The sequence below is a fragment of the Oryx dammah genome, unplaced genomic scaffold, assembly GCF_014754425.2.
Source record: "Oryx dammah isolate SB20612 unplaced genomic scaffold, SCBI_Odam_1.1 HiC_scaffold_2, whole genome shotgun sequence".
Lineage (NCBI taxonomy): Eukaryota > Metazoa > Chordata > Mammalia > Artiodactyla > Bovidae > Oryx > Oryx dammah.
The window spans coordinates 145,616,465-145,624,228 of NW_024070186.1; the positions used below are offsets into that span (position 1 = coordinate 145,616,465).

At 43.2% G+C, this 7,764-nt stretch overlaps 1 long non-coding RNA gene across 1 annotated transcript; it reads left to right on the forward strand.

Moving 5' to 3' along the window:
- The first annotated feature begins 516 nt into the window (after nt 1-516).
- On the forward strand, nt 517-7,288 carry LOC120853568. Its single transcript, XR_005718815.1, has 3 exons — nt 517-575; nt 1,289-1,324; nt 7,277-7,288. It is a non-coding gene; the product is annotated as an uncharacterized LOC120853568 (long non-coding RNA).
- Nucleotides 7,289-7,764: the final 476 nt, after the last annotated feature.

Genomic DNA, 7,764 nt, shown 5'->3' on the forward strand with positions numbered 1-7,764 from the left:
AGGAAGCACTCTGCCTGCTAAAACAGCTGTGAGAAATCTTGACTTTCTTACACTCTTTAATTGCCAAAACCAGTCAGATTTTCCTTTTCTCACACAATTTCCATCACCTCGAAAGAGAATAATCACTCTAGAAAGATGAAAAGTCCATCAAAATTTTGGGGGTTTGAGGGAGGGAGTAAGAGAGATTGTTTGTTTACAAATAATCATTAACCAAAACAAAAAAAAAATCTCAACATGAATGAGAAAAAATAATCAACAAACAGCAACACCAAGAAGACACAGAGGTTAGAAATATCTGACAATGATATGAAAGCAAGAATTATAAGACTGATTCAACAAGTAATTATGAACATGTTTGAAACAAATGAAAAAATAGAAAGTCTCAGCACAAATAAAGAAAATATAAAGAAGAATCAAATGGAAATTTTAGAATTGAAAAATACAATAACATAAACAAAAAAATTAAAAGATGGTCTCAACAGCAGAATAGAGAATACAGAGTAAAGAATCAATGTACTTGGGACTTCCCTGGTAGTCCAGTGGTTAACAATCTGCCTTCCGATGCAGGGACACAAGTTCAGTTCCAGTCGGGGAATTAAGATACCCCACATGCTGTGAGACAACTAAGCCCTCGTGCTGCAATTACTAAGACTGTGCCACAACCAGAGAAAAGCCTGCACTCCACAATAAAGATACCACAGCTAAGACCTAACACAGCCAAATAAATAAATGAGCAAATATATTTTTAAAAGACCCTGAGGGATGGGATGGGGAGGGAGATGGGAGGGGGGTTCAGGATGGGGACACATGTACAGCCATGGCTGATTCCTATGAATGTATGGCAAAAACCACCACAATATTATAAAGTAATTAGCCTCCAATTAAAATAGATCAATTAACTTTTTTTAATCAGTGAGTTTGAAGATAGAACAATAGAAATTTCCCAATATGAAATCAGAGAGCCGATAGACGGCTGGGGGGGGGGGTGTGCAGAATTAATAGAACTTCAGGGACCTGTTGAACCATAATAAAATATCTAACTTATGTGTTATTGAAGTCTTAGGAAGGAGAAAGAGAAAGAGGCTGGAAATGTATTCAGAGGAAGAATCTAAAGATCTGAATAACACTCTTTTAAGTTAGCACCATCAGTTCCCAGCTTTTCCCACTTCACCATCCTTGGAAGCTAGAGTTTGGCTTACTGAATTTTAAAGAGGATAACACTGACCTCATGGGACTTCCCTGGCAGTCCAGTGGTTCAGAACCTGTGCTTCTGTTGCAGGGGGCACAGGTTCAATCCCTGGTCAAGGAACTAAGATCCCACAGGGTAAGTGGCACAACCAAAAAATAAATAAATAAAAGTAAATGTTTTTTAAAATATTGGTTTAATGATACAGCACAAGAGGACTATCAGTGCAGTATATCCTAAGCCTAATTCAAAGATATATATTTTGGTAGACATGGCTTAAATCAAAAGCTTATAGTAATTTTTCAGTTCACAATCAGTTTCAGTCCCTTCCTGTGATGTGAACCTCGGAATCTTCCAAGGACAAACAGTAGGGCTGTCAAGGGGGTCACACCCCAAATTCAGCAGTAGAAGGGGTATTAGGTCTTGGGTGGGGGCAAGTAGGGTAAATCTGACCCTTGGATTTTCTATCCTGAGGGTGGATAAAGAAGTCTTCTGCTATGTAGAGACTTGACAGAGTGGGGGAAGTAGAGGGTGGGACAAATTGAGAGAGTAGCATTGACATATATACACTGCTGCTGCTGCTGCTGCTGCTGCTGCTTAGTCGCTTCAGTACCATGTGTAAAATAATTAGTGGGAAGCTCCTGTATAACACAGGGAGCTCAGCCCAGTGCTCTGTGGTGATGTAGAAAGGTGGGAAGGCAGGGGGAATAGGGTGGAGACTCAAGAAGGAGGGGATCTATGTATACATACGGCTGATTCACAAAGTTGTACAGAGAAACTGATATAACATTGCAAAGTAATTATACTTCAATAAAAATACATAATGATAAATGACATTAAAAAAAAAAAAAGGTCTGCTTTTGCCCTTGCTCAGGGAGCTGTGAATACTTCTTTGAACTTGAGACCACTTAAGAAGTTAAGATAAGCTGTGATTTTTCAATTTTCTGTCAATTCTTAGATTGCTAAATATGCATTGAAAGCTGGCATATAATTGGAGAGGACATAATACTTGAACTTTAAAAGACAATGTCTGGGGCAGAGTCTGGAATGAAGAGGTTGACAAAGAGGAAGCCAAATTGTTCCATACGACAAATTATCAGTAAATTCCACATGCAGTAATAACATCTTTTTATTTTTTTTTTTTCCTTTAAGATGAGTGGGAGGTGAATTTGGGGACTTGAAGTACAGGAGGGGAAAAATACTCTAGAGTGAGAGAGAAGACCCACAAAAATGGCAACAGACCAGAGAGTCCAGAAAAAAGTACAAAAATGTAGGATTCTCGTAGAGCAGAAATGGCTGATGAACTTGAGGCAGTGATTCATTTAAGTGAATGCGGGCTGTTTGCTGATTTGCATTTTAATTCCTTGCCACCATTACCAAGACTTCACATAAAAATCTCTAAAGCAGCTCTGGGCTGGTGGTACACAAAGGAACAGAGGACAGGTAACTGCTCTGTTCACCTGTCTTTAAATGAGCTGGTGTGGGCAGGACACAGGTACAGCAAGATGATAGATCCAGAGTTAAAGAAAGGGTGATAGAAAATGGATGTTGAGAGGCATGGCAAATGTAAGAAGAGATGAGCCAAAGGCATCTTGTACCCATTCTCCTTCACTTTCTCACCTGGAAAATAAAAGAAAGGGTATTAAACAGACTATCATTTACTGCATGTGTGCAGAGGGGTCTCGGGTATTGAATTTGTATTTGAAAGAGCACAGAACTCCAGAAGGCTGAAGGTCTTGTGAATACTTAGCTCACACATTCTTCTTCTTGAGGATTCTTGAAAACTTGCAGTTCAGGGTCCCCAACACTGACATTTATAAAAGTTCCAAGTGGACCTGCATGTGTTTGCTCCTTAGACTACTACATAGGTTTGTGCATGCTTCCAGTCCAGAGTTCCCTGTCAACAAATGAGACTAAATGACACAAATCTTACATATCAAATAGAGCAAAGATACTCTCAGACAAAAAATATCAGTCAGGTTGCCCTTGACTGGACCTAACAGTAACTAAGGAAGTGCATGCAAGCTGTTAGGGAAATCATAGTGGGTGTTATATGGAAACCTGGACCAGAAGTACTGGCCACGTTAGGTTACTAGTGTTCTAAGACTTCTGCCACTTGGCTGGCATCTTGGTTTGGGTCTCCTTGATGCAGATCTTAAGATGGGAACCTGGGCTTGGGTGCGTGCATGAGTTGCTCAGTCATGTCCGACTCTGTTGTGACCCCATGGACTGTAGTCTCAGGCTCCTCTGTCCGTGGGATTCTCCAGGCAAGAATACTGGGGTGGGTTGCCATTTCTCCTCCAGGGGATCTTCCTGACCCAGGGGTCAAGCCCACATCCTTGTATCTCCTGCACTTTGCAGGTGGATTCTTTACCACTGAGCCACCTGGGAAGTCCTTGGACTTGGGTACAGGTGATTGATTTGAAATGAGATCCTTGGAAACAGGTATGAGGAAACAAAAGCATGGGAAAGGGGAATATAAGACCACATTATCCTAAAGGAGAGTTTGATTCTGCCAAGCTTGCTGAAAAGAGAAACAAATACCTCTCAGAAGAGTTCCCTAAAGGCTAAGAGGCTGAAGCATTTCTCCACGAGCTTCCCATCATCTTTGGTTAAAGGAATGCTCCCAGGGACTGAAATCTGGTTACTTCCAGTCTACACTTTCCCCAGCCACTTCCCATGAGAACAGGACACTTCCGCCAGTGGGAGATATGTCTGAACTCCCAGGAAATGTCTGTATGAAGTCAGAGCTGGACTAAGACGAAGAGATGTTGTTGTTTAGTCTCCAAGTCATGTCTGACTCTTTTCGACCCCATGGACTGTCACACACCAGGCTCCTCTGTCTATGGGATTTCCCCAGCAAGAATACTGGAGAGGGTTGCCTTTTCTTTCTCCAGAGGATCTCCCCACTTAGGGATCAAACCCGTGTCTCCTGCATTGGCAGGCAGTTTCTTTACCACTAAGCCACTAGGAAAGCCCAAGAGGAAGAGATATGAGGTACCAAGAGCATCTGCCACAAACTCAATTCCCAAAGCAGCCACCAAGTTCATGTCTTGGTCTTCTTTTCAGCTTCCACAACAGACTTGTTAGTGGCAGCCTAAAAGTAGAACTCGGTCTTCCTGTCTTCCCAAAATCGAAGCTTTTCCTCTCCATCATGCTTCCTCCCCAAAACTCAACCTTTCACAAATCCATCAGTCGACATATTCAATTAAACTGTCATTGATTGGTATTGAAAGATGACTCCTCTCTGTCACTGCCTTCATGAACTGTATGATTCCCTAACAGACACAAATATATGAAGAGCTCATTTCTAATAACACGATGAAGACAATGAAAGAAGTACAAACATGCTCACAAGACACTGGAGGAGGGCAGAGATGAGGCCCCCAGCCCAGCCTGGGGAGCAATACCGTGGTCAGAGACATCCCCCTAAAGGGGGCATTCTAAATGCATGGAAGAGTTTTTAAAAGCCACGAGAAAAATCAGCATTCTGTGCACTTCTGTTTTCCTGTTTTATTCCTTCCAACTTTTACATCCAATCACAGTGCCTTAAGATTTGCCTTCACAACTTTTTTTAATTGGAGGATAATTGCTTTACAATGTTGTTGGTTTCTACCACACAATAACGTGAATAGGTCATAAGTATATATATGTCCCCTCTCTCCCACTCCCCAACTCCATCCCACTCCGCCACCCCATCCCACCCCTCAAGGTGGTCACAGCACACCAGACTGAGCTCCTTGTGCTATACAGCAACTTCCCATCAGCTATCTCTTTTACATAGGCTATGTATATGTTTCAATGCTACCCTCTCAGTTCATCCCACCCTCCCTCTCCTCCCACCCGCTGTGTCCACAGCCCATTCTCTATGTCGCATCTCTATTCCTGCCCTGAAAATAGGTTAATCAGTATCATTTTTCTAGATTTCATATATATGCGTTAATTTTTTTATATATAAGAAATTTTTCATGTTCATCCCATGAAGGCAGGCTATTCCTGTCTTCTCTATCTCAGTGCAAACCCATTAAGACTCTCAATATTTGATGAATGAGTTAAAGAATAAGTGAATGAATGACATTTATCATCTCTTTGCATTCTATAATCTACAGGAATAGTAAGAGTCTTCTATAGTAGCTTATGACTACTAATGACTAAGAATGTGTGCTTTGTCACACACACACTCACTAGACAGGACACTGATTCATCCGTGAAAGGCTAACAAAGAAGCCAGGAGGCCTAATACTGTATCTCAAGGTCATTTGATTATTTATCTTCCCTGAAACAATTTATGTTCCAGGAAATTTTATTGTCATGGTCTAGAAAGTATTCATTTTAAGTGGTTTACTGGAATTATTTGGATATTTATGACTATTAGGGCTTTATTCATCACAAATTTTATCTCTTTATAGAAATAAGGAGAAATATGGGAGACCAGTTGCTCCTTTCTGAGTTATAACCTCTTCTCTAATACGTGTCTGGGGCCTTGAGTGCCTATACATGCTTTGGGTGATGGTTGGTGGGTATGTCCCCCTAGTCCACACTCTTCATGCAGTGCGCATGGTGTTGGCTGTTGCTTGAATCTGACGTTGGTCAGCAGTACAGTAGCTTGTCTGCCTTTTCCAGTTCAACGGCAGTTGTGTCTGATAAAACTAGATGCTATGTCAGAAATAGAGACACAGATGTGGGAAACAAATTTATTGATATCAAGGAGGGGATGAGGGTGGGATGAATTGGGAGATAGGGGTTGACATACATACACTATTATGTATAGTGAAAGTGAAAGTCGCTCAGTCCTGTCTGATTCTTTGCGACCCCGTGGACTGTACAGTCCATAGAGTTCTCCAGGCCAGAATTCTGGAGCAGGTGGCCTTTCCCCTCTCCAGGAGATCTTCCCAATCCAGACATCAAACCGGGGTAATAGATTACTAATGAGAACCTGCTGTACAATTTGGGGAACGCTACTCGGTGTTCTGTGGTGACAGCTGCGACCCAGAGCACTAAGTGCAGCCGAGAGGAGCTACCCTGCATCCGAGGTCAGGGGCAGCGGCCGAGAGGAACTACCCCGCGGCCAAGGCCAGGGGTGGCAGCCAAGAGGAGCTACCCAGCGTCCGAGGTCAGTGGTGGCCAGGAGGAGACACCCCACGTCCAGGGTCAGGGGTGGCGGCCAAGAGGAGCTACCCTGCATCTGAGGCCAGGGGCTGCGGCCGAGAGGAGCTACCCTGTGTCTGAGGTCGAGGCAGCCTGGAGAAGCCACCTCACGCCTGAGGCCAGGGGTGGTGGCCCTGAGGAGCAACCCGAGGAGCAGTGGCTGTGCGGGTGTAGGAGGGCCTAGAGGAGCTATCCCACATTGAAGGTCAGAAAAGGCAGTGGTAAGGAGATACCCCTCATACAAGGTAAGGAGGAGTAGCTGTGCTTTGCTGGAGCAGCTGTGAAGAGATACCCCACGCCCAAGGTAAGAGAAACCCAGATAAGATGGTAGGTGTTGCAGGAGGGCATCAGAGGGCAGACACACTGAAACATACTCACAGAAAACTAGTCAATCTAATCACACTAGGACCACAGCCTTGTCTAACTCAACGAAACCAAGCCATGCCTGCGGGGCAAGCCAAGACGGGCGGGTTGTGGTGGAGAGGTCTGACAGAATGTGGTCCACTGGAGAAGGGAATGGCAAACCACTTCAGCATTCTTGCCTTGAGAACCCCATGAACAGTATGAAAAGGCAAAATGATACAATACTGAAAGAGGAACTCCCCAGGTCATTAGGTGCCCAATATGGTACTGGACATTAGTGGAGAAATAACTCCAGAAAGAATGAAGGGATGGAGCCAAAGCAAAAACAATACCCAGTTGTGGATGTGATTGGTGATAGAAGCAATATCCAATGCTGTAAAGAGCAATATTGCATAGGAACCTGGAATTTCAGGTCGATGAATCAAGGCAAATTGGAAGTGGTCAAACAAGAGATGGCAAGGGTGAACATCGACATTCTAGGAATCAGTGAACTAAAATGGACTGGAATGGGTGAATTTAACTCAGATGACCATTATATCTACTACTGCGGGCAGGAATCCCTCAGAAGAAATGGAGTAGCCATCATGGTCAACAAAAGAGTCCGAAATGCAGTACTTGGAGGCAATTTCAAAAACAACAAAATGACCTCTGTTTCCAAGGCAAACCATTCAATATCACAGTTATCCAAGTCTATGCCCCAACCAGTAACACTGAAGAAGCTGAAGTTGAACAGTTTTATGAAGACCTACAAGACCTTGTAGAACTAACACCCAAAAAAGATGTCCTTTTCATTATAGGGGACTGGAATGCAAAGGTAGGAAGTCAAGAAACACCTGGAGTAACAGACAAATTTGGCCTTGGAATACGGAATGAAGCAGGGCAAAGACTAATAGAGTTTTGCCAAGAAAATGCACTGGTCATAGCAAACACCCTCTTCCAACAACACAAGACAAGACTCTACACATGGACATCACCAGATGGTCAACACCGAAATCAGATTGATTATATTCTTTGCAGCCAAAGATGGAGAAGCTCTATACAGTCAACAAAAACAAGACCAGGATCTG